Here is a 25,938-nt window from a genome sequence, read left to right as displayed (position 1 = left end):
AACATCAATGGAAAGGCGAGTGGGTCAGAAGATCACCCATATCTCCTGTGTCCCTCTCTATTTCTACCTTCTAAAGGCTCGTTTGGGATTCATGGTGTTACCTCATAACCCAATGAAGTCAATGCCTCTTATTATAGTATGTTAATAGGGCTGGACAATTCAGCTAAGACCCCTGGAATGGAAAGGAGTCATCTTTAAAGGCTTGAGAGAATGTAAGAATCTAAAATAAACCTTGGCAAATCCCTACACTAAAAAGAAAATATTTGCAAATATTCCTAAACCAAGTATCTAAGTATAAGAAAATTTTCTAAGTTAATAAGAAGGCGAAGACAATAATTGGAAAAGCACACATCAGTCACTTTGATGTGGTAATTAGATTACAAATTTGTGCATGTAGTTCTCACAGAAGAAGAAGAATTAAAAAAGAAAAAAAAGCCCCACTAAATCTCACTCCAGGTTTATCCCCAAAAGATACTGAAATGAGAGACACGTCATTTCTTGACATGAAATTTAGTTATTTTTAAATTAACATTCTATATATTTCGACTGCACTTTAGTATTCAGACTTAAGAAGTCCCTCAAGGGATGAATATATTTTATATTAAGAGTTTTCAATTTCATTCCAGCCTTTTGATGACACTAAAGTCTGGTATGCAACAGTACAGATTCTGGGCACTAAAAAATGATTCTACACTCCACCTTGGAAATAACCAACCTCTATGAGAGTTCTGGGAGGCAATGCTATAGCATTCAGAGTGTGGTCTGCAATCAGTGCCCTTGGTCAAAATCTAGCTTGTTCACATGCTAGTTTGGTGAAATCAGGACAGATATTTAACCTTTCTGAGTGTCAGTCTCCTGCTTTCTAAAATGGGGATCACAATAGCTGTTATATGTTTTGCTGTGGTTATCAATCCCAATAACCCATTTAAAGCAATTGGAAATGCTCAATATACATTCATGTAGTTTCTCTCCTACCGTTCTTCTCTTTTTTCCATCATAAAAGAATTAAGATTAGATTCAACAGCAAATGATGGAAAACTCAAAATAACAGTAGCTTGAAGACAGAAGTTTATCTTCCTCTTCTGAAAATGCAGCAACCCAGAGCTACCATGATGGTTCTGTGATCACCAGCTCGTGGTTCAATAGAGCTCCCCAATTTATCGCGGAAATATCAGAGGGAAAAAGGATGGGAGGTGACTGCATGTCTTTACCTTGGGGTCACTTCTTAGAATTCAGACTCAGTGCATCTGTTTCTGGGTGAACTGGGGAGACCCCAAGCCTTGAGGTCTCAACCCAGCTTGTGGTAAAGATGTTGCTGAAGGCTCTTGGTTTCCTCAGGGGAAAGAATTCCAGGACAGATGCAGCACAGTGGGCAAGCCACAGGAGTGGGAAAGTTTATTAAAGTGAAAGGACACTCCAGAGGTGAGTGGGTGAGCTCAAGAAAGAGAGTGCTGTGTCCTAGGGGTTCCGGTTTCTGCCTGTTATGGACGGCTGTTTACAAGGGGATGGAATATTCATTACTTGGGGAGGGGACTTTCTGGAAGCAGGGTTTCAGGCCTCCCCCCCCCCACCTTCTCCTTCCCTTCCCTTTCCTTCCCTTCCTTTCCCTTCCTTCCCTCCTTCCTTTTCTTAAAGATTTTATTTATTTATTTGAAAGCGGGGAGAGGGGGAAGGGAGGGAGAGGGACAAGCGGACTCCACGCAGAGTGCAGAGCCCAACATGCGCTCAATCTTATGACCCTGAGATCATGACCTGAGCCGAAACCAAGAGTTGGTGCTTAACTGACTGTACCACCTAGGCGCCCCATCATGCCTTTTCTTTCTTTCTTATTTGGTCAGGGGTTTCCAGCCTATTCTGTCAGCCATCTTGGGCCTGTCTGGTTCAACCTGGCTTCTCGCGGCTTTGTTTTGGAATGCTGCCTGGATAGGCCTCTGACTTTGCTGATAGCTGGCCATGACGACTTCCTCTTTGCTTAGCCTCCAGGGCCCCTATTAGAACCTCACTAACTGCCTCTAACACAGCTATTTTAATCCCATTGGACAGGACTTTTAGTGACAAGGTTGCAGTGATGGCTGATTTTAGGGGTCAACTTGATGTGCTCATGAGGTGTCCAGATATATGATTAAACATTATCTCTGGGTATGTTTTGAGGGAGTTTTGCAATAGTATTAGCATTTGAATGCATAGACTGAGTAAAGCAGATTGCCCTCCCAGTGTGGGTGGGACTCCTTCAATCCAGTAAGGGCCTGAACACCACAGAACGCTAGAGGAAGGAAGAATTTCTCTCTCTGTCTGGGATATAGGTGTTTTCCCGTGCTTGGAGTGGGACCTAGGCCATCAACTCCCCAGTTCTCAGGTCTTCGGACTCAGGTCCTAACTCCACTACCAGCTGGGTCTTCGGTTTGTAGACAGCAGATCGTGAGGCTTCTCAGCCTCCGTAATTGTGTGAGCCAAATCCTTATAATAAATCTCTTTATATACGTATATATCTCCTGTTTATACATAAATATGTCAAGAGCTGGGAAATGTAGTCTTTATCCATGTGGTCATATGCCCAGTTAGAAACAGGTTTTTATTTTTTTTTAAGTTTTATTTTAATTGCTATGGAAAAATGGAGAGTAGATAAGACGGAAAACTCTAAGCCGCTAATACACTTCCACTCCATCTCTGCTACCACCATCTGACTGGAGTCAAATATTTTGGTGGAATTATAACAAATGGTCATTACAAAGAGAAGTATAGCTTTATCTTTATAAAACCAAATTACTCTTTGATCCATGGACTGATTTAACTGAAAGATTAAATCATCTGTTGATTTGTCATCGTATAAGATGACTCCAAATGGAATTATATAACTTTATTAATAATCCACATAGTACATGGCTTTATTTATGTCTATATTAGCCCCAACAGAAGAGAAATTGAGAAAACAGTGAAGAAAAATCAGTAGGATTTCACAACTAGAGACATCAACTTTGCAGTAATAATAAAAAGCTTTATTTTTAGGAGAATGAGTTGAGATCTTAAATTGAAAAATTACTTTCTCACGTATTTCCTCCAAATAAAAAAAGAAAAAGAAAAAGAAAAAAAAAAGTAAGATGTGTCTTTGCACTAAGAATCCAATTAACAGATGAAAACCACCAGCTAAATCAGTTTTCTGCTTTCATATGGGGAGAATTGGCTGGATAATCAATTTAATTGTACATAAATGGGCCTGTAGGGAAGTAAAAATAAATTTGGCAGAAATATATTTTACTCCGGGGTTTGGGAATGTGAGTTAGAGGAACAATGTTGGTTTGAAGTGAAACTGCACGTACTTATGTCTATGGATGTAACAGGCTTCCATTTAGCTGGAACCTGAAATTTCATCTTCTTTGGCCATGTGATACCTGGCCTTTGACTCTCTGGCTTATGGATGATCAAGCCTGGAGACGGGAAGGGGGTTCTAGGCCAGATCTTTCCCCAAGGAACGTGGCCTTCAAGACTTCTCTGTGAAATGAGAGAGTGAATGATATCAATAAAGCTCTTTCTAGCTCTAGGATTCTCTGCCCCTGTGACTTCATGACTTGAATTTTCTGACAATGTGCTCAGTGCTTGGCGTAGGATAGAAGCATTGTGTCCAAGGTGACACGAAGTGCTGTGGCATCTCTGCTTGGTGCGATCCTTCTAACATTGGAAAATCTTTGCCTGTTGCTAGTGCCGTGTTACTTTGAATTTGCACGATTTCCCGCTGCTGCCGTTTAAATGATAACAGCAGGTTCAAGTGATTTGCAAACTGTCAGAAAAATGACCTCAGACACCCCCATCATTTTCAGTGACTGTAGATACACCCTGAGGCTAAAGCCCCAGCAGAATTTTAAATAAAGCAGGATAAATCCAAGCTAACTTCCCCACTTCTGACACTTCCAACAGTCAAGGCAGCATCCACCTCATTGCAGCCCCTGTTCTGCTAGAAACACCACGTTACCTGCAGAGGGATACCCAAGAACTGTCATGTTCGAAGGAGAAAACTATATTATAACATCTACTTTAAATTTCCATTATTAATATCCTATCGTAACTATCTGAAGGGCCCTTCCCTTCTCTTAGCCCTCAATATATCGAGGATATTTTTAATACACTTACAACAACTTATTATTTTCACAGTTTCTTTCTTTCTAAAGTCTGACTTTACTACCAGAATTTTATCTCTTGAAGGGCAGGGGGCAAGCCTGCCTTATTTGACACTGTTTTCCCTGGTGCCTAAAATAGGGTCTGGGGGCGCCTGGGTGGCACAGCGTCTGCTTTTGGCTCAGGGCGTGATCCGGCGTTATGGGATCGAGCCCCACATCAGGCTCTTCCGCTATGAGCCTGCTTCTTCCTCTCCCGCTCCCCCTGCTTGTGTTCCCTCTCTCGCTGGCTGTCTCTATCTCTGTTGAATAAATAAAATAAAATCTTAAATAAAATAAAATAAAATAAAATAAAATAAAATAAAATAAAATAAAATAGGGTCTGGCCCATAATTGGTGCTCAAAAAGTATAAGCTGAATGAATGAATGAATCAGTAAAGAAATCCAAATTCAGAGGGAAGGTCTTAGTGGCCAGTATAGAAAGCAGCATGGTTGGGGGTTAATAATTAACCTATGTAATAGGCACCACTGCTATTCTGACATAGCCATGACCTTCTACCAAGTTGGGCAAACATCCATCCACCGTTAAGTCTCTTGTTTAATTTGGTTTCAGGGCACATCCTTTTTTCTCTCTGTGGCAATAAACTTTATACTGTGCTATATAGATTTTCTAGATGTATGTAAATGTACCCACGATGGCTCATTTTATTATCAATTTCCCCAACTGCTGGCTCTCTAATCATTAACTAATTGTCTCTGTGCTCTATTGACAACTTAGCCACGTTCTTGCTAATTTTTGCTGACACAATGGAGGCCCCTAAGAACTAGACTAACCTCTGGTTGTTCACTCAAGAGCCACAGGTGGGAAGAAGATCAATTGAGCTGGCCTTTGTATTCAGGAAAACCTCATCAGCGTTCTGAGTGATTTGTCTAATGAGGCATCATTAATTGACAATGGGCCGGTGGGTGAAGAAGTTCCTCTACTATGACCATGGTTTTCCTAAAATGGACCAGAGCTTAGAAAAACAGAAGCACGTATGAGAGTGGAGTGAATGATGGACTAAAGATTAATTTGGGGCTAAGGTAAGAAACTGAGGCAGCTTCCACAAATTTCTGGTCGTGTGTGAAGTTTATAAAAGATAGAAATGCACAAGTAGGAGCGCTTAGGTGGCTCAGTCGGTTAAGTGTCTGATTCTTGGTTTCAGCTCGGGTCATGATCTCAGGGTCCTGAGCTCAAGCCCCATGTTGGGCTGCACCCTTAGCACAGAGTCTGCTTGTCCCTCTCCCTCTGCTCCTCTCCGCCCTGCTTTCTTTCTCATAAATAGAATCTTTTTAAAAAAGATGGAAATAAACGTTTTAAGGAACAACCTATAAATCAACAGCCATGAGTATTTCACAGTTATAACTTATGAGGTGGCAGTACAGAATTAGGGGTGTGAATATCGGTTTATTTTCTTAAAAAAAACTAGCGGTGCACGATAGAGCTATAGCTGTGAAGTGACTAGCAGAAGCTGGCATTGGACTTGAATATGATATGGCCATATTACACTTATAACACCAGCCAGCAGTAACATTCACTCATCCAACCAGTACGTATTGAGTACCTGTACATGCCAGAGGCTGTTCTGGTATACCTGCATATTTGGGCTGTTGATATACATTCATCAGTTGAAAATAGAGATAAGAATATGTCTGCCCATGAGGAGCTTACCTTCTAATGGTGGGAGAGAAACAATAAACAGGGGAGATAATACATGCATAAAATACGTAATATTACAAGGTCATAAGTAAGTGCTCCTTATTGAAAAAAGTGAAAAAAAAATATACAGTGGGGTTAAGGGGAGGTGGATGAGGAGTTCGAGGTGGAGGGGTGGCAAATTTAAATAAGGTAGTCAAGGGAGTTAGGACAGGCCCCATGGACGCTCCACGAGGCTGCAGAAGTTAACCTAGCTGGAAAACAAGCATGAGAGGCAGAAGGAACAGAAACAGGAGGAGCTGATCTGGGAGCAGGCTGGGGGCATTGGAAGAAGCTGGTGGAAGCAGTGCAGCTGGGGAGGAGGGGGCCAAGGGAGAATGTGGAAAAGAGGATGAGCTCAGCAAGGTGGGAGTGGCCAGGCGGGAAGGATTAGAGCAGGTCAGAATCTTTTGGATCCTAACAACTTTGGCTTTGGTGGTAGAGAGGGGAGAAATCATGACACAGAATTTCAATCTACTTGATACATTGATCTAAGATGTGCAGGAGTAACTCTCATCCTGTTGGGAATAGAGGACATACACACACATAAGCATATTTTTTAATTATTAAAAATTCAGTGAATTAGACGTGCATTGCATATTTACTAATATTCACTACGTTGGAATTCCTCCAATTGTTTTCTGGGAGGTTGGTTTGGAAAGGTTTTGGTTGGTTTTCAAGGGAGCTCATTGTCTTTCTCAAGGGAACAGGGAGAGGACCCCACATAGAAAGACACACTAACAGGGAGCTGAATTGTGGGGATCTGGTGTGAAAACACCATGGTTTAGTGGGGGCCATGAGAAAATGAGTGCCCCCATTTTAGTGGAGATGATAGTGTTAACGGTTGCCAAAAACAAATATATCATGTGGCATCGAACAGCCAAACAAGAAATAAATTTGGTGTACGAATGAATCTAACAGATGTTTCCTGGTCGTTAGCTGCCTGGCCTACCGACGGACTGAGGTGGGATAGTAATGTAATCACACTCCTTCGGACTCCACAAAGCTGTTTCTCATTTTGCAGACTCAGAAAATATAGAGAAGAATTAGGAAGAATAAAAAACCTCATGATTTTTGCTGCCCAGCAAAAAATCTTTACTAATGTATTTCATGTTTTCTTCCAGACTTTTTTTTTTAATAGTCAATTCTATGGTCTTCTTTGGAACAGAGGTCACAAGTGCCTTGAACATAATATGTATTCAATGACCATTAGGTCAATGCATATGTCATGATATATTTTACATCTCGATCCCCCATCATGCTCTCGTCAGGTCATTGAAGACCCTCTATAAACTTCACTTTAATTAACTACACGTACTTCCCTATTATACGAGAGGCAGTACTGGGTATTGGTAGGAACACAGAGTCTGCAATAATATGGGTCTTATTTGAATCCTGAATCAGCCACATATTTCCTGGGTGTCTCGGGAAAGTTCCATTATTTCTCTGAGTTCCATTTCTTCCTCTGGAAAATGGGGGAAATGACATCTACTTCATAGGGTTTTTAGGAGCATTGAGATCATATAAGAAAACCATTTGGCGCATTCTCAGACACCTAAGGATGATTTGATAAATAAGTGATAGCTATTATTACTACATTAACCTACAATAATATTTATTGCTTACTATTTTTTTTTTGGTTTTTCACTATGAAAATAATTATACATGAACATCTTTGTAGTAAAATTTGTTCTCATGTATAAATATTTTTATGAGAATTAATCTTTAGAAATGGAATTAGTGGATGACAGAATATGTGTATTTAAGAAATTATAATACATCAGGGGCACCTGGGTGGCTCAGTCAGTTAAGCGTCTGCCTTTGGCTCAGGGCGTGGTCCCAGGGTCCTGGGATTTGGCCCTGCCTGGGGCTCCCTGCTCAGTGGGGAGCCTGCTTCTCCCTCTTCCTCTGCAAATTACTTTTTAAAAAGGTGTACCTGCTTAATTATATCCCATCATCTTTAAACATTTGCTAAAACAAACAAACAAACAACAAATAAATTATCTGGTTGTTGCTTTAGTTTATTTTTTTCCTTCATTAATGATAACAAACAATTTCTGTTTTTAGCCATTTTTGTGGATTGTCTTTTCATGTTCTTGACTTTTTATTTTATGGTGGGGGGGTGGGGAGAGCAGCCATTTTTTTTTTCTTTTATTGATTTGTATGAGCTTTTTATACATAAATGGAATTTGGGATTATTGTTGAACAGAACATTTCAAAACATGAAGTTTAGGTTTAAGGCATTTTATGGCAGATAATTTTACTTTCTACTATATTAAATGAGGGTGAATTACTTTTTCTTCTCTCTTTGGAGACTTTGCTTGTTAAGGAGTTTTAAAGGTTAGCCCTCAACACTGTCTGGTAAATTATGTTTATTATATCTTACATTGGTGCAATTAATAGAGATATAAAATTATACACCAGGTCTAGTGTCACTTATAATAGTGCTACTAATACAGCAGATCAGGGACTATAACATATCAACATTGTGACAGAAAAAAAATAATAGGAAAAAAGAATTAAAATCACACACAGCTTGGCCAGGTGAGGTCTGTGCCGGAGCGTTCTTTTTAATAATACCGCCATGTTCTTGGAAACTCTTATTTATTTATTTTTCCTGTTTTATTGTGTATTCTGCACTATTCATCTGGTTCAAAGATTTAAAAAAAAAATAGTAAAACTGCAACCAAATTTCCATGAAATCAAATTTTATTACGCTATGGGATTTAGCAGGTTTTGATTGTATTTGAGGAAACAATGAAAAGTGTAGACTCGATGTGTAGATTTATTTCTCTCCCTGCCCCAGTCTGCTTCCTTTCCTAAGTGAGCCTGCACTGGTACTAACACATTATGATTCCCGAGTGTTTGATTAATTCTCAGTTGTAGGAGTGAACAAGCAATTTATGACTGCCCTCCCGACAGGCAAAATTCCCTGTGTTGTCAGAATTTTCAGGTTCCCCCCCAACCCCCACTATAAACAGTGAAGTGAGTCTGCTCTCCTATCTTTGTGGTTTCAGAAGAGGGCTAGTTTGGGGCTCCGAGACTCCCTGACTCATCAGTGGTGCCCGGATGTGGGAAAAGCACGTCAGTCCCACAAGTTGCTGCTCCTCAATGACTTGGATCTAGAAAAGCTCCCAGAGATAATTTGCTTCTCTTGTCCGCGTTTGAATCGTTGCTTTCACCTTACCAAGTTATTCAGTATCCCTACTCAGAAAACAGAGAAAAAGAGTAACTACCCCCGAAGGTTTTGTGAAGAGTGAAAAAGATAATGTATGCAAAGCCCAAAGAAGATTGACCGGTTCTTGTAGGAATTCAGTCAATGCCATTGTCATATTATTATAATTGTGACTAATACTGTTATCTTAACTGTGATATCGTTTTAAATGTGATCCGAACTGATTTTGTGTTAAGTGTGACTTCATCTTTTCTCACTGACTCATTATCCCCAGAGATTCAAAAATTCGGATTCCATTCATCTGGACAATCAATAGGAAAAAAACTAGTAAATTTGCAAAATACTTCGGACCTGTGCTGTCTTTTTGGAGTCCCAACACCGGCTTATTCGTATATACAATCCTTTTGGAATTTAGCATTATTTACATTTATTAATACCAAGTTAAGTGTCTGAACGGGAATGGAATGACAGTTTAGTTTCCATAGGAGAAAGAGTGTCTTATTACCATAACAATGCTAGTAACATCTCCAAGACTTACAGCCACTATAAATGTTGTGAAGTGTTAAATCACCCCTTTTGGGGGTAAACATTGGAAATGACTGGAATTCAGATTCATAATCTATTCTCCAGTCAAGAGTAGGTATGCTTAATTAAAAGAGAATGGATCTACCACATAATGAAATATTTTGAAATTCAAGGTTAACAAAATTACCAAAGAGAATGACAGAGCAATTGCTGCCATAATGTCATTGCTGATTCCTGTAAGTGGAAATCGAATCTATGTCTTAGCAACATCTTTCAGCAAAAAGTCCTCTTTGGGGTTTGACATTTTGACAAAGGATTATTATTACTTTTTCCTATTAGTTTGTTTTTATTATTAATTTACTGTTCAGAACCCAAATCAGTGTCTGGTCCTAATACACAAAACTCACATAGTGATATTTCCTTTTCCACCCTTGTTTCTAATTTTGCCAAAAATATAATTTTCCTCTCCCCTGACAATTCATATTTTAATAGTCTGATCACCCTCAGTTACTGTCATGATAATTTAGTTATAAAATGTTTACAATGTGGTATCTTGACCAAAACACTGACAAGGAACTTCCTCTGTAGTCCCCTTTGTTGCCAGGCTGAGATGACATGTACTTGGTTCTTTCTCTGGGTTACCATGGAAATAATTTATTATTGTTGTCAAAGATGGACGGTCCACATACATTTTAAATAAGGGTAATGTGGAAAGTTTTCATATAAAAAGACTAGTTCTGTCATTGTCTCTGAGTACCCAGCTCTAAGAACCAGACTGTGACAATGCAGTTCAATTATGGGCCCTATTAGCATAACATTTTCATAAATATTTTCAAGAATATTTTAAAAATAATCCATCTTTTTGAAACTTTCTGGTTTTCTATTACTCCTCTAAACAAGCTAATATTGCAAAAAAACTGGATTGCACATATTCATATCTTATTTTCATTATACACTATAAATTAGACCATAACTAAGCAGGCACACACATACATACATACACATTTAAATTAGGTAAACAGTTGATTTCTCTTTTAAATAGTATCTTCTTAGTAAACAGTAAAACGGTATCAACCAGGATACAACCGGTTGCCTTCCAAATGGACTAACAAAGACCTCTCTTAAATATTATATATGTTTTCCCCCAGAGTTTGTAAGTATGTATATTCATCTGAGATCACAAATTTTCTAGATATGTTTGATAAGTGTAATTTTTATATGACCTTTTTGGGGTCTGTTAATCTGACTCATTCTTGTACTTAACTGTGTCATTATAATTTTTTTTCATATATGCAGAATCCCCATAAATTGACAAGTGTGGCAAAACTTAAAGCACATGGCAGGGATGAATTTCTTGGCACTGCGATTTTCCTGCTGAAATTTTGGAAACCACATGTTGCACGGGTACTTCTCAGGAAAATTTTATGCTCACTTAGAAAGTTGTTCTCCTCTGTAGTAAAAAGTAGACAAAAGAGATTTCCTTAAAATTGCTACTTAATGATATTCCAGCACCTTCCCCACAATATGGCTACCATAATTGATATAAATTGAAATTAAAAATATTATCTTCTTGCAAAGCTGGTAACACAGTAGGGTGCTGGTCCTGTTTTTTAAACAGGATTCCATATTCCAGGAACCCCTCACTCCTGGGGAACTAAAGTGACCAGTCATCCATCACAGCATAGTTGGAAGATTTTTCTCTATCAGCCGATCAATCTACCTATCATTCTGTCTATCTGTCTGTCTGATCTTTACTGTGTATAGATATGATTGCCTGAAGACTTGCTTTTTTTTTTTTAAATAATGGCACTTGTGACAACACCACAATTCATACTGTACTTCAATCAAGGCTGTTTGGAAAGAGACCCCATTAGAAAGAGACCATGAATTTAGCTTTCCTCTTTTTAGAGTTCCGGGCAGGCCGTCGGGGTGACCAGCATAGAGAAGAAATGCACAGTGCAGGGTCCATGTGGCCTGAAGCCAGCCTGCTATCCTGCCCCTGGAACCTGTAGGTGGAGCCCTGTGCTAATTCCTAGGGTCTCTCCACACAGATTGACTTTCTTTGGGTTGATGATGATTGATTATGGTGGTTTCTTCATTACTTTAAACCTAATCAGTGCTTGGAGTAATTTGAGTAATGATTGCTCATTATTGGCAATTGTGAAGTTTGAGTCTTTCTTTGTTTTGCTTCACAAGGCAGCCAGTCGGGAAATACGGGGAGGAATCCTGGTTCACACGCATTTTCAAAGAGAGTGGGAATAAATGATTCACAAAGCTCAGTGACAGACAGGAAGTCATGGAGGTTTTGCAAAAGTTATATTACATATTTTCTTGGCAGGGAACAGTGACAGTTCCCACTAGATCAAATGTGATAATCAAAGAGACAGTTCTTACTGGATTTGAAAGGCATTCAGCCTTTTACTGAAATTCCCAGGTTCAATAAATCATGCTATTTCATATAATATTGTTATACCACTCTGTCTTATAAATGAAGATCTATGATTCTCCAACCGATTTGCTATTGTTAAAAAAAGATAATTAATGATACTAGCATATAAACTAATGCCGCTTTACATTACAACTTATTAGAAGGTACATTTTTAAGGTGCTTTTCCCACTCTCCTCAGTTAAATCAAGTTTAAAAGTAAGTTTGCTTGTATTGGTTGATTGATTTACAGCCTTAAAATTGGCTACACCAGAGGGAGACATTTTAGGCTATTCAGCAAATAAATAATTAGCAAAGTCATTAGATACCCAAGAATATTACATATGGTGGGATTTATTAAATTACATCCCAATACTGCTTAAAGACCCAGGAATTCACAAAAGAACACAATTTAAAGAGACTGCATTTACAGTCTGAAAATGCAGATAACATTGCCTGTTTAAGGAGTGTGTGTGTATGAGCGATGAGGCTAATCTTGTGACAATTGTAAAGGAATTTATAATTTATATCACCCTATATAAAGCTATTATCCATCATAAACATTTCCAATTTAATTCTTGCACTTAAAGAATTTTTGTTTTGGGGACTCCTGGGTGGCTCAGTCTGTTCAGTGTCCTCTGCCTTCAGCTCAGGTCATGATCCCAGGGTCCTGGGATTGAGTCCAGCATCAGGTTCCTTGCTCAGCAGGGAGCCTGCTTCTCCCTCTGCCTCTGACCCTCCCCCTTGCTTGTGCATGTGTTCTCTCTCTCTCTCTTTCTCTCTCTCTCTGACAAATAAATAAAATCTTTAATAAAAAAAGGATTTTTGTTTTTATGTCCAAAATTTACATGAAGAAGTTTCAAAAATTCCTTTTAAGATATAAAAGCATATATATATATATATACATACATATATATGTATATATGTATATAATTTTATTTATCAAGGACACTTAACAAGAGATCTTCCCTCATAACAAATTTTTAAGTGTACAATACATTATTGTTGATCATAGGTACAATGTCATACAGCAGATCTCTAGAACTTATTCACCTCGCTTAACTGAAATTATAGAAAAAAACATTTAACTACCCATTACATAGAATAGTCATAAAGATGTCAATTAAGTTTAACGTGATCTCAATTAAAAATGTGAAAAATTTTTCTAATGATAGATTTATTATAAATTTCATGTTAAAGATAAACAGGCCAGAAAAAATGCAAGGGGGACATGCCTTTCTAGGCATCAAAATATATTATAAACCCCTTCTAAATAAAGCAGTATGGAATTGCTTTATTGATAGATAACCAAAGGAAGAATAGAAAATCAAGACAGCACTAATTGTGTATGAAAATTATTGCATAATAAAATGCGGCATCAGACTTAAGGGAAAAAACAGACTTTTTTACAAGGTGTCTTAGAATATCTGGAGAACTTTTCAAACTCGATTTATTTCTCAGAATTATGCCAGAATAAATTCTATGTGAATAATGTACTAGAGGAAATTATGGGTAAATTACTTTATAATATGGAAGAGGGGTGAATTTTTATTACTATGACTTTTTAAAAAGATTTATTTATTTATTTTGGGGGTGGGAAAGGAAGAGGGAGAGGGAGAGAGAGAATCTCATGAAGACTCCCCACTGAGCATGGAGCTGACAACATAGGGCTTGATCTCATGACTCTGAGATCATGACCTGAGTGGAAATGAAGCGTTGGCTACTTAACTGACTGAGCCACCCAAGAGCCCCTATTAGTATGACTTTAAATCACAAAACAATGAGGAAAGGTATTGATAAATTCAATTATTTAATATGTACATATGCATATATACACGCAAACATGTCTATTATGTACATTAAATATCATATACAGTGTATATTAGAATATATTATATAATATATCATAACATATAATAGATATTATAGACATAAAGCATATCAATAATACATATTATATATATGCACTGTAAAACATGCCATAAGCAAAATAAAAAGACAACAGGGAAAATTAGCAATTTATTTCTCAGATAGAGTTCATCTTCCTATTATATAAATAACATAAAAAATGGAGAGAAAATGGCTAATTATTCATAAAAAATGGACCAGAAATATGAACGTAAAGGTTACAGAATAAGAAATTCAAGGAGCCCTACCATATGAAAAGGAATGTAAATTAAATCTAAATTGAGATATTAGTTTTCACCCATATTCAGGCAAAAATCCAGAAGTTTGACAGCATGCTGTGCTGGAGAGGCTCTGGGTAAATAGTCACTCTCATGCTTTGAGGGTGGGAATGTGAAATATATTGCCCAAAGTGAAAACGCTAAACCAGAGCATTAAATTCAATTTAAAAATAAAACAACCCTTCCCTAGTTCAGTAGGTGAATGCGTATCTCAGGAAATACTTTCTTAATCAGGCAGCTACCTTCATTTCAATCAGTGTCTTATAATCTTCAGTGTCCGTGCACTCTAGATAATGTGTTATGTGATTTTTCCAAATTTCCTTGAGCAGTGTCTTTGGACATTTTTTAACCAGAGAACTAAGTGAAAAAGTTAAACTTACTTTCAAAAAATGAAGCTGAATATTTATCATATATTTATTTGTTATTTGTATTTCCTTCAGTAAAAATGACTTTCAACTGAGACAGAGTTACTCCCCTTAAAACTTGTCTATGATTAGGATTTGAATATATAAGACAAGGCTGACAAACCAGAGTGAGGGAGGTCTGAGGAAAGCCAACTTCATAGGTAAAGGCCATGCACTCCCCAGGGAGAAAAATCGGTGGTGTTAAAAGACACTGTTGATGAGCCTAACCCTGACACAGCCTAGCCTCCACTCTCAAGGGCAAACAAACACACAGACACACACGCACACACACATACATTCACATAAGTTACACTACAAAACCAAAGACTGTCACATTAATGGAGAAGATGAAGAGCTCTTCGCAGGGGAAAGTGGACAGAACTGGAGAAAAAAGGACAGAGAGAGAGATTTTTAGGGGTACCAGAGATCAAGGTTAGGTCAATATTGCTGAGGGCAGCTTAAATGGAAAATCTTTGTTTGTAGGATTGAAGCATCAAGTGGCTTAAGGGAAGGATGCATGGAAAAGAAGAGCAGAGAACGGCAGTACTGAAAACAGATGCCTGGGAACATCAGAGGTTAAGGGAAGGTCAGCACTTCCACGGAATACATGAGCAGTTCATGGCAGTGGAGGCAGAAGGCATTAGCTAGAGAAAACACAGTGGAAGCACAGGTGGTGATACACATAGCCTCCTCCTCTTCCTTGGAGACTCCTAGAAGGAATAGTGAAGAGAAAAGGACTTGCCACTTGGTGGGTGAGAGCTATTGTTCCAATGGGTACAGAAACCAGTGGGCTTGGTGTACCTCTACCTTTTACTATTTAAAATATGCATAAATTATTTTATCCACTTATTAGGTTTCATTTGTTTTATCAATCAATATATATTGTACAAGGATTACTTACCAAATTATTATAAACCCTGGTAATGACATAATGATTGATATATAGTTGATATATCAATGGGATACAACAGAGATTAGAAACAAGCTCACATATACGAACAATTGTTTTTTGGGAAAGGTGCCAAAGTAATTTAATGGGGGAGAGAATCATGTTTTTTAACAAATGTTGATAGAACAACTGGGTAGCCATTAGGAAAAACAATTAACCTTGAGCCCTTCCTCACACCATTTTAAAAAATGAACTCCAAATGGATCATTGACTTAAATGCAAATGCTTTAAAACCTATAAAACCTCTAGAAGAAAACTTAAGGTAAATCATTCGTAGGGCACAAAAACATAAACCATAAAAGAAAAAATGATAATTACAGTTCTTTCAAATTAAAATTATCTACTTTTTGGGACGCCTGAGTGGTGCAGTCAGTTAAGGGTCTGAGTCTTGGTTTTGGCTCAGGTCATGACCTCTTGGTCATGAGATCGAGCCCTGTATTGGGCTCTGCACTTAGCATGGAGTCTGCTTGGGATTCTCTCTCCCCTTCTCTCTCTCTGTCCCTTCCCCCATTCTCTCTCTCTCTCTCAAATAAATAAATCCTAAAAAAATGATCTGCTTTTTGAAATATACTATTAAAGAAAGGAAGATGTAAGCCACAGACTGGAAGAAAATATTCACAATTCATGTAAGTGAGAATAACATGTATTCAGAATATATACTTCTGCAGCTAAAAAACAAGAAAACAGACAATCCAAAACAAATGCAGAATATATTGAACAGACAGTTCATAAAAGAAGACATAAATTGCTAATAAAGACATGGAAAGATGCTCGGCATTGTTAGTCATCAGGGTAGCACACAGTAAAACCACAGTGAGTACCACCACATGTACGTGCAAATGGCTAACATTAAAGAGACTGACAGCGTCAAGGGTGTTGGTGAGGGTGTGGAGCAACTGGAACACCTATGCATTTCTCATGGGTATGTAAATGCTAACACCATTTTTAGAAAAACAGGTTGGCAACTGTAAATAAACTTAAACGTAAACATATCACAAGATGCACCAATTTCACTCCGAACTATTTATTCAAGAGAAATAAAATGTATGTCCACGTGAAGACTTGCACATCAGCATTCACAAGAGCGTTTGTTCCAAACAACTGAAAACAACCCACATGTCCATCAACACATGAAACTACATATATCCGTAAAATGGAACAATAGTCAGTGATAAAAAGTAACAAATGACTAATGCATGGAACATCATGGGAGAATTTCAAATACACAGGCTGAGCAAAAGAAAGTTGATGCAAAAGAATAGATATTGTATGATTCCAATTGCATGATACTTTGTTAAAAAGAAAATCTAATCCATAGAAACAGATATCAGACCAGGTTACCTAGGGCTCTGGGCTTTGGGGAAAAGGACTACAAGAGGGCCCAAGAGAACTTTTTAGAGTAATGAAAATATTATATATCTTGATTAGGTGGGAGCTACGTAAGAGTATACATTCATCAATGCTCATTGAACTCTGTGTTTAAAATGGATGCATTTTCTTGTGTCTAAGTTATCCTTCAAAAATGTTTATTAAAAGGAATATATTCTTCCATGTTAGCAAATGCTGACAATATTCATGAATTAAGTCCTGCCTCCCAATAACCCGAACTAAGTAGTTACATTCCATGTACACAGCTGAAATCATTTTGGTCAAAATATAGTGAACAAGTTTTAGCATTTTGGCACTTTTTAAGTCATTGGCTTCTCTTGCTAAACTCAAACGTATATAGTCCATAGATTACAGATCAAAGAACTATATTTTTCCATTGGTTGGAGACCATTATCCTAGTTTTTTTAAAAAATTAAGTTAAAACTATGGATTTTAGAAACGGTTCATCAATCGAATGTCCGAAATAGAAAATAATGTGATCTAAGTGATGGGTTTCAAAGGAATTTTTATAATTCATTTATATTTTTCTGGAAATAATTTAAGCAATGATAGATCAAGATAAGTCACATTTTTACATAATAAATTATGATAATAAACTTACAGTGAAAGTTTCTGTGTATTTTGTATTAAAACTATATTTGTTATCTAACGTCCAACAATAAAGGAATAGTTGCATAAATTCTTTGATGACTTTATTTTCACCTTTTACAAATAATAATTATAACAACCATGTCACCACAACAAATGTAATATGACATTAAGTAAAGAAAAAGCAAAATACAGAATAGTATAGTCAGTATAATAATAATTGTATGAATTTATGTGTACATTAATAAGGACCGAGAGTGCACAAAAGTAATACCGGTATTTCTACTGTTAGGTAGAAAAAATATACTTTTTTCAATCTTAATTTAGTATTTGTCATAGACTGAATATTTGTGTTTGCCTAAGTTTATATATTGAAACCTAATCCCTGATATGATGGTATGAGGAGGTGGGGCCTTTGAGAAGTGATTAGGTCATGAGGGCGGAGCCTCCATATATGGAATTAGTGCCTGTATAAAACGAGGGACTCATAGAGGGACACCTGGGTGGCTCAGTTTCGGCTTAGGTCATGATCTCAGGGTCCTGGGAATGAGTCCTATTTGGGGCTCTGCTCTCATCGCGGAGTCTGCTTGTCCCTCTCCCTCTGCTCCTCCCTCTGCTCGCACCTTCGATCTCTTTCTCTCTCTACCTCTAAAATAAATAAATAAAATCTTTAAAAAAACAAAACAAAACAAAAAAGACAGAGAGCTCCTTCTTCCATTTTTCCATGTGAGGACATGGGGAGAAGATGGCCATCTATGAACCAGAAGCAGGCTCTCCCCAGACACTGAATGTGCCAGTGCCTTGATGTTGGACTTACCAGCCTCCCAAATTGGGAAATAAATTTCTATTGTTTATAAGCCACCCAATCTCTGGTAATTTTGTTATAGCAGCCCAAATGGACTAAGACAGTGATATATAATTTTTATCCAATAAATGACATGGTAAAATTCCTGGTACATAGTAGCACTCAGGAAATGTTGGTTTCTCTTAACTTCCAAAAGCTTGGAAATGTGAACTCAAGTCTGATAGTAATGACTACTGGGTTTAATTTCTCGGGAGCAGTTTAATGGCTCTACAGTCTAAGGTATGTTATCTCAACTCTCTGATCTTCAGTTTCCCAAGCCATGGATTGAGGCTAAACACAGCATTGGCTACAGAATGCTATCGCAAGGATTAGATGAAAGAAGGTACTTAGTAGGGAGCATAGTACACAGCACTCGATAAATGCTACCTAGGAGCAATAATAATAATAGCAACGGTAATAATAAGAGTTTGGAAAGATTCTTTATTATGTTATTTATTTATTTATTTATTTATTTATTTATTTATTTATTTATTTATTTATGCAAGAGAGCATGAGCTTTTGCAAATGTGCTAGCAGAGGGGAGGGGCAGAGTGAGAAGGAAAAGAGAACCTTAAGTAGGCTTTACCCCCAGTGCAGAGGCCATGCAGGGCTTGATCTCACCACCCTGAGACCATGACCCGAGTCAAAATCAAGAGTCTGAGGCTTAAGCCACTGGGCCACCCAGGCACTCCGGGAAAGAGTTTTTAAATGCTATAGCACCATATGCTTGGAATTAAGTAGGCATTAGGGATATTATAATCATAATTTCCCTCTAAGTTTAACATTTAATTGTTGTTTAGGAAGAATCGTCTGGTGGTTTCAGTACAAACGTACTTTATTAGAAATAGCATAATAAGAGGCCTTAATATTGAATTAAATTCAATAATACGTCCCCTTATCATTTGATTGGTAAAGTTATTATAGGCCATCTCTGATACAATGCTCCATGTCATATGTCGCTCAATGGCATGGTTTTTATTTGCATTACACACAATTCTGGGCAATTGCATAGGTGTAATTTGCATGTAAATTTAAATGTTAAGTAGCTGTGATTTTCAAAATTTATTTTTATATTCCCCACTTAGATTCTCTTTGTTGAAATGAGGTCTCTTCCCCCAGCCAACGATCAATATGTTCCCATCTGCCTCTTTGTTCTTTAAAACTTTTGTTTGATCTTGACCAAATTTGGTAATAGTGTAGAACAGAACCCTAAAAGAAGAAATGATGGAAGAGATCCTATAATGTCACCCCCATATTTTACAGATGAGGAAAATGAGCCCCAGAAATGTTTTATAATAGTTCCCAACCAGGGACGCCTGGGGAGCTCAGTTGGTTAAGCATTTGCATTAGACTCAGGTCATGATCCCGGGGTCCTGGGATCGAGCCCCACATTGGGCTCCTTGCTCAGGGGGAGGGGGCCTGCTTCTCCCTCTCCCTCTGCCTGGCACTCCCCCTGCTTGTGTTCTCTCTCTCTCTCTCGCTATCTTTCTCTGTGTCAAATAAATAAATAAAATCTTAAAAAAAAAATTCCCAAACATACCAATAGTTTTGGCTCATGACATCTGGCCTAGCATTCTTCCCATCACGCCAGAAACGCTGTACTGTGGAAAGGCAACATAAACTCACTGTGATTGAGCTCTTGACCATGAACCCAAAAAGATAAGCAGCAGCCCAAGTTTTCCAGTGGAATTGTTTTGTGATTTGTAGTGAATTTTAATGAAATTTTGTAGGGGTTATGGACTAGAATGCATCATATTAAAAAGTGGCTGCCTATTATGTTCAGGAAAAAAAATCTTTATACCTAAGATTAGTGGCTGTACTTGGGGTGTTACTCAAAGTGATTTTATAAATTTTTATGGTGTTTGAACAGGGCAAACACACTTGCATTTTCACTGAGTCAGCATATTTCAACCTCCAGCACAGCCCTGGCCAGGCGGTTTCATCATCCCCATTTGTGCTTCAAGAAACTGATGCTCATGAGGTCTAATTTCAGAGTTCCCGAGCTTTCAACTTGTGGAAGGCTCAGGCTAAGAAGACAGTCTTTAAAGCTGGAGGAATGATTCATGGCTTTCATCACCGTCTCTATCAGTTTATGATGATTATTCCCGGCAGTGAAGAGGTAATGCTGCCCCAAATGTAAGATTCCTCCTGCCCATGAGCACCCCGATGTGACAACTAGAATTTAAAAAGCAATTAAGTGCAAGAACTGTGACTCTTGGTCTCATAGAGCACTACCACCTAAGATCGTTCTGGTAAGAAAATATACTTCTTATGTATGCATAAAGCAGAATTCATATAGATTTTTGCCTTCAACCTTAAAAAAGAAAAACAAAAAAAAAACCTGTTCTAAGCATTATCCAAGGTAAACATGTCCCCACTCTAAAGTCATCCTAAAAGCAGAAAGTCCTTTGAACTTAGCCGCCATATTGGCTTAACAGGTGGTGTTGGGGGTAAGGGAGGGGGGGGTATTTCTGTGTGAGTCTTCAGGAATTCCTGAGGACGCAGAGGGATGGGAGGGAAAATTGGGTCCTGGTCATTTGATCCAACACCTGAATCAAGCTCTAAGTTCCTTTCCCATTTCCTTTCTCCTTAAGCAGGGGCAGGGAGCATCTATGTCAATGTCAGTTAGTGACAGCTCTTCTGATAGTTTGGAAGAAATAAATTCTAACAAACAGAAATGTGCACAGGAGACACACTTCAAGGTAATAATATACCAGCCAGTCCCCCAACGTTATTGGCAGAGAGGATTTTTCTATTTGGTTTTAGCTATTCAATTTCTTAATACACAGGAATATTTATTATCATTATAATTATTTCATTTAATATTATTAATAATCAACATAATTACTATGGTATAATTATTCAGCTTTATCATTGACTTTCTTTTCTTTTTTTTTTAAGATTTTATTTATTTATTAGAGAGAGGGAGAGAGAAAATAGTGGGGAAGGCAGAGGGAGAGGGAGAAGCAGACTCCCTGCTGAGTAGGGAGCCCGGTGTGGGACTGATCCTAGGATCATGACCTGAGCTGAAGACAGACGCTTCACAGATGGAGCTACCCAGGTGCCCTTCCTTATCTGTCACAACCTCCAAACTTTGTTTTGAAGCCCCTTTCCAGGGCCCCAGGATTACCTGATAGGCACCACCCAGGTTTCCGGTCTGATCTAGGCAAGCATAGGTTGTATAGATAATGCCGCTGTGAAAAAGGCAAGCCTTGGATCTAAATTAAAGTTAGTTTAAATTGATTTTCTCTTCCCTTTATTTTATTTTAAAGATTTATTTATTTACTTAGAGAGAAAGAGGGAGCATGAGCAGGAGGGATAGAGAGAGAGGGAGAGAGAATCCCAAGCAGACTTTGGCAGAGTGCAGAACCTGATGGGGGCTTGATCCCAGGACCTCAAGATCATGACCTGAGCCAAAACCAAGAGTCTGACACTTAACCAACTGCACCACCCAGACACCCCATCTTCTTTCCCCTTTAAACTAGCATTTCCTCTTCCCCCATAACTACTCCCCTTTTTTCTTTGCCTCCATGAAATATGGAAAATATTTAACAAGCCACAATTACACAAGCCATAATTAAATAAAAGAAAAAAAAAGAAAGTCAATGATAAAGTTGAATAATTATACCATGGTAATTATATTGATTATTAATAATATTAATATATATACCAACTTTGAAAATTAATTAATTAATGCTAAATAAATACATGTGCTTGATACAATACGGCATAGTCACAACATTTCCACCTCGGCGTGCATAACCAGGAATGTGAGGATTCTCTCCTCCCCTTCCCTTCTATCCCAGCCCCACAAGGAAACAATCAAATAAGTAACCTGTGCAGAACTCGTCAAGTTTTGATTCCTGCTATAAACAAATTAAACCTTCACACTGTTTGACATTTGTCTATCTCCCATCTTGATAAGGATAAACTGGGAAACAAGCTTTCTATGGCAGGATTTGACTACAGTGATTCAAACCATTTCTAGAACTATCTTTATCAGCTTTAGCTGAAATTAACTATTAGTGCTTGCTGTGAAGTCAAGGCAATCAGCCTCTGAGAATGACACAATATTACACAGTGTGTCAGAAAATTCTATGCTAGAGCTACTGAGCGGTGATATCAAATGGCAACAAAACTCTGCCATGTTCAAAAAATTGTTCAGATTAGTAAAACTGTTATCCGGCCTTCTTTTTGATTCCTCCTTGATTGACGTGGAGATCAGGTTTAAGCCTTGAAGCACTCAGAAACCACAAGGCATGCAGGCTGCCTCCCCGAGAGAATTGAGGCATTTTTGCAAACTATTTCCAAATGGTGCACCTCGGTTAACCCTGCTTAAAATGCAACCTAGTTTAGCAGGTGGAAGCAGTTTAGCACGGCATACCTTCTCTGTCAAGTGTCAGAAAAATGATTTGGAATCACAAGTGCCACAAAGCACAGTAAACGTCACCAATTAGGGATTAAAATATCACATTTAGCAGATGTTTGAGCATTAGCCCAACAAGGGCCCAGGACTTTACCTGAGATTAAACTTCAATTTAATCTCATCACTCTGGTGAGATGAAATTAGTGCTCCCCCCCCCAACTTCAAGTGAGTGTTCTGGTTCTGTGGATTTCTACCTCTGTTTCAAAGGCATTGCTTACCCCAAATTTGCCAGATCATGAGATTTACCTGAAACAGCTGTTAATAAATATCATCTCCCTGGATTACCCATGCAAGGCTCTCCAAGAGACGTGCCAGGGAATCAGTATCTTTTCCAAGGGACCCAGAAGACACATTTAGGAAAATTGGCCCCAGTAAAATCAAAACATACATTGTCAAGGAATTCCTAACTAGAAGATAGAGAATGACTCAGTTCTCATCAAATCCTAGCAAAAAGACAGGGCTTTAAATTGCAGCATGAGAAGTGAAGGTTAAGGTGAGAAAGAGCATCATTAACATTATTTTTGAAAATAGAAAACATGCCATCTTGTTATTTTATATTTTATTTTTTTTAAGATTTTATTTATTTATTTGAGAAAGAGAGAAAGAGAGAGGGCACAAGCAGGGGGAGGGGCAGAGGGAGAAGGAGAAGCAGACTCCGCACTGAGCAGGGAGCCTGATGCAGGGCTCGATCCCAGGACCTGAGATCATGACCTCAGCTGAAGGCAGACACTTAACTGACTGAGCCACCCAGGTGCCCCACACGGCATCCTTTTAAATGGGTAAGATAATCATTGCAATGTAAGCATTTTGCCTATTAGTTTTCAGATCTTTAAGCTCAACAAACATGATAGAATTATCATAAAATAATTATTAATTTAAAATGGACTAGTTCAGCAAGTCCCACATCTTACCACTGCCTTCAAAAACTGGCAAAAACCAAAATAAGGACCACACATTGGTAAAAAAAAAAAAAAAATTATATCATGTGTATAGAAAAAAAGAAAATAAGTCAGCAAGTGGAAGAACTTACACTTAAGAGAATAGAGTTTCAGGAAAGTAGGGAGCAGGGGAAATAGAGTAGAAATGTACCAAGAAATGTGAACTACATACCTCTAAAAATCACAACAATGTATATCAAAAATGAAAATGTGGACATTAAATAAACACAACAATGAATCTCAGTGTTAATTTGTGGTTATAAGATAGAGCTGAACTAATTCTCTTTATTTTTTTCTCTCTCCAAGTTTTTATTTAAATTTCAGTTATTAACATACAGTGTATTATTAGTTTCAGGTGTAGAATTTAGTGATTCATCACTTACATACATTACTTAGTTCTCATAAGTGCCCTCACCTATTTCACTCATTCCCCACCCCCACTTCCCTTCTGGAAACCATCAGTTTGTTCTCTATAGTTAAGAGTCTGTTTTTTGGTTTGCCTCTCTGTCCAACCCCCTGTTCATTTGTTTTGTTTCTTAAATTCCATGTATGAGCGAAATCATATGGTATTTGTCCCTGACTGACTTATTTTACTTAGCATTATACTCTCTAGCTCCATCTATGTCATTGCAAATGGCAAGACTTCATTCTTTTTTATGGATTAATAATCTAATAATATTCCATTGTGTGTGTGTGTGTGTGCATAGATCTTTATTCAGTCTATGGACATTTGGGCTCTTTTCATAGTTTGGCTATTGTTGATAATGCTGCTATAAACATCAGGGTGCCTGTATCCCTTTGAATCTCTCTAAAAGCAGGAAGCAAGGGGCCCCTGGATGGCTCAGCAGGTTAAGCACCAGACTCTTGCTTTTGGCTCGAGTAGTGATCTCAGGGTTGTGAGATGGAGCTCCATGCTGGGCTCTGTGCTCAGCATAGAGTCTGCTTATCCCTCTCCCTCTGCTCCTCCTCTCTCTCTCAAATAAATAAATAAAATCTTTTTTTTTTTTTTAAAGCAGCAAACATGGGGCGCCTGGGTGGCTCAGTCGTTAAATGTCTGCCTTCAGCTCAGGTCATGATCCCGGGGTCCTGGGATTGAGCCCTGCATTGGGCTCTCCACTCAACAGAAAGTCTGTTTCTCCCTCTCCCACTTCCCCTTCTTGTGTTCCCTCTTTAGCAATCTCTTTTTGTCAAATAAATAAATCAAATCAAAAAATATATATATATATATAACAAAAAATAAAAGCATCAAACAAAAGTTGAAAAGATGAGAAATGCAAAAGACAACTAAGGGCTATGGAGGATAGTTTTAGTATTTCTGATGTCCATCTAATAGGAATTGCAATAAGAGAATCTAGGGAGAATGAAAGTAAGGAGATGGTAAAATAATGATAGACAAATTGATCCAGAACAGACATAATACATGAATCTCCAGTTTGAAAAGGGGCATTGAGTGCCAAGTCAAATGAATAAGTAATTTCTTTTCCAAACAAACAAAAACATCTATACACCTAAACATATTTCAGTGAAATTTCAGAGTGCTAATCAAAAAGAGAAAAGAAAAGCTTAAAGTTCCAAAAAGTCAAACACACAAACATAAAACAAAGTATCTCAAAGTGAAAGAGAATTTGCTTGACATCTGACTTAAATTGGCATCACCAAATACGAAAAAAGAATTGACAAATACCTTCAAAGTCCTTAGGGATTGTAATTTAGAGCATATTATTCTATAACCTGCCAGATTATTTCTCAAATATGAGTACAAAGTAAAATGAGACAATACCAGGATATGGGTGTCCAGGATAACATGTCCATAGTCTTTCTTTGAATGGAATGTTGGAAGACATAATAAGAACTTAAATGGGGCCCAAAAGAACAGATGATATATGGAAAGCAATGGATATCAAAGAAATCTAAGTGCAAGAAAATATTGAATTTTGGAGATGAAGTAATAATCTGGAACTAAAAAGAGAACATCAAAAACGTAGGTGAGTGGAAATACTAATTCAGCACATAAAATTGGGCCAAGAGTCTTGACTGATTCAGGGAGAAGATTTTGCTATACTAACTCTAAAAAAATTGTGCAAAATATATTTGTTTCTTAAATTTCTGGGTAGTAACTAAAAATAGAAATAAAATAATTCAAAACTAGTCCTTATAAAATGAGAGAAAGGGCTAACTTCAACTATTTGTAAGGAGGGTTTAAGATTGGGTAATGAAACAAAATCCAGCTATACACCAAACAGCT

This window comes from Ursus americanus, chromosome 28 (genome assembly GCF_024610735.1).
Source record: "Ursus americanus isolate L20-20 chromosome 28, mUrsAme1.1.p, whole genome shotgun sequence".
Lineage (NCBI taxonomy): Eukaryota > Metazoa > Chordata > Mammalia > Carnivora > Ursidae > Ursus > Ursus americanus.
This window is presented reverse-complemented; position numbering follows the sequence as displayed.